This window comes from Olea europaea, unplaced genomic scaffold (assembly GCF_002742605.1).
Source record: "Olea europaea var. sylvestris unplaced genomic scaffold, O_europaea_v1 scaffold2163, whole genome shotgun sequence".
NCBI classification, from domain to species: Eukaryota; Viridiplantae; Streptophyta; class Magnoliopsida; order Lamiales; family Oleaceae; genus Olea; species Olea europaea.
The window spans coordinates 93,042-95,151 of NW_019239620.1; the positions used below are offsets into that span (position 1 = coordinate 93,042).

Below are 2,110 nucleotides of genomic sequence, written 5' to 3' on the forward strand. Positions count from 1 at the left end.
TAAAAAAAATTTAAAAAAAATTGTTTCATTCTGAAGTAGAATAGCCTCATTTTAGTTACTAGTCGAAAACTATCATTGTCATCTTGTTCATAGGTCTCAATTAAGCAACTACTCACCAAGGATTATGTATTATCAGGCTAAAGCAAAATCTGGAAGCAGCTCCAATTCTTAGCAATTTTTTCTCATGGATTGACTGAATTTTGAAACACATGAACACTAGGAGGTATCTCAGTAATCAACTCTACCTTACTCCAACACCATAAATGCCTTTTTGAGTTTCATCACTTGTACAATTGCAGCTTGTTTCTTATAATTGAGATTGTATTTTGCTTTTGAAGTGTTTATAGTTTTGGATTGTATTGTTATCCGATTGTTCTGTGAATAATGCTACTTTGCCAGCAGTGCCACAAGCATAGATGGCGGGAAGTGATTTGACGGAAAAGATGACTATGTTTTAAACAGTCCAATGATAGAATGTCATGTGGCATTATATCAACCATTATGTAAAGTATTTTGACACTATAGCATGGTGATGGTTCTTTATGACGTTATTGATTTCACTCGTCTTCACAAAATTTTACCTAATTGATTCAGCCTCTGATGTGCTAAAGTTCCAAGTTTTGTGATTTCCTGTTTGTATTCTTTTCTATTGAGCAATGAAACTTTTTTAACTGTTTCACTCAACAACAAAATGTGTGCACTTTCTTATCATCCATTGGTGATTCTTTTATGATATTGAAATGTGAATCAGGATATTACTTCTTAGTGCATATTGTCCTGCTTAAAAATACATTTTCAGGTATTTGTTTGTACAATACATATTGTCCTTTTAAGTGGAGCTGGGGGTGAATATAGTTTGGTTGGTTGATTTTTGATCTATTTCATACTAAATCATTTAAAACGGTTTGAAAAAAAAAAAATCCAAACCATATCATTTTAATCTTCAAATCAAACTAACTTTTTAGGTTCGATTTGGTTTAAACTATTGTTTACTTAGTTATATAAAAAAGTTTACACCTCTCAAATAAAATAAAACATAAATATTTCAGCAATCAAAATTGACGTATGTTGCATTTCTGTATTCAAATATTGGTTCTTGACGCCATTGATAATACCTTCCAAGATAATAGCTGGAGATGAACTTTTGTGGACATTCTTTATTTAGTTTATATAACAAATTTTTAGTGCCATTCATATTAGTATTTGAGAAGCTCTGAAAATTGCGGGCACACTTTCGCACAAATTATTGTTAACGGAGGGGAAATTAAAGGTAATTATACTATTTTTAAGTTAGTTGATGAGTTCTCATGTATATACAAACTAAGGGTAATTATACTATTCATATTAGTATTTGAAATTTAACCACTTCATAACTTTGAGAATATAATTTCCCAAATTGTTTAACCCCATTCATTACCATTTACATTTCTTTCTATCCAAAAACTGAAAAGCGGGAGACTTCTTAAATAGTATGGATTTCAGCATTAAAAAGTGCACATTAAGTCAGGAAATTTAAATCTTTTAACAAAAGGCAAATAATTTTTCACTATTTTAAGTAAGTTTGTCTCTAAAAATTGTTTTCTATACTTATCACTCTTTAACGATTCTAAAATTTACATAATGGTTAAATAAGTCATCTAAGCACAACATATCAAAGTTGCATAATTTATCGGAACCCATTAGTGCTTCAAATCAAGGGCAGCCGAGGGGGTCACGTGACCCCTACCTAGATTTTAGGGAAAGATATTTTTTTTTTCCCAAATTAGAAAGTAAAAGTCTAAACCCTACATTTATATAATGCAACCGGAATTGGAGCTTTGTCTGTTTCTCTGCCACCATTTAAATAAGGGAAAATTGGCATCAAATTTTTCGTTTATTAGCAGACTTTTTCCAAACTTTTAGTTTGTATCATCCACGATATCAAACCTTTCAAAAATTCGCAGTGAAAATCCAAATGGATGAAAACTATCAATTTGACCGTTAGCTGATCAAAAATTTAACATTGACCATTATTTTGACTAATTTTAAAAAGATAAAATGATAACTTTACATTTTTCAACAAAAAAATAATAATTACAATATATTAATAATTAAATTTACCCCCCCCCCC

General features: G+C 30.2%; 1 long non-coding RNA gene across 1 annotated transcript; it reads left to right on the top strand.

Moving 5' to 3' along the window:
• Positions 1 to 6: 6 nt before the first annotated feature.
• On the top strand, positions 7 to 684 carry LOC111380545. Its single transcript, XR_002700202.1, has 2 exons — positions 7 to 223; positions 403 to 684. It is a non-coding gene; the product is annotated as an uncharacterized LOC111380545 (long non-coding RNA).
• Positions 685 to 2,110: the final 1,426 nt, after the last annotated feature.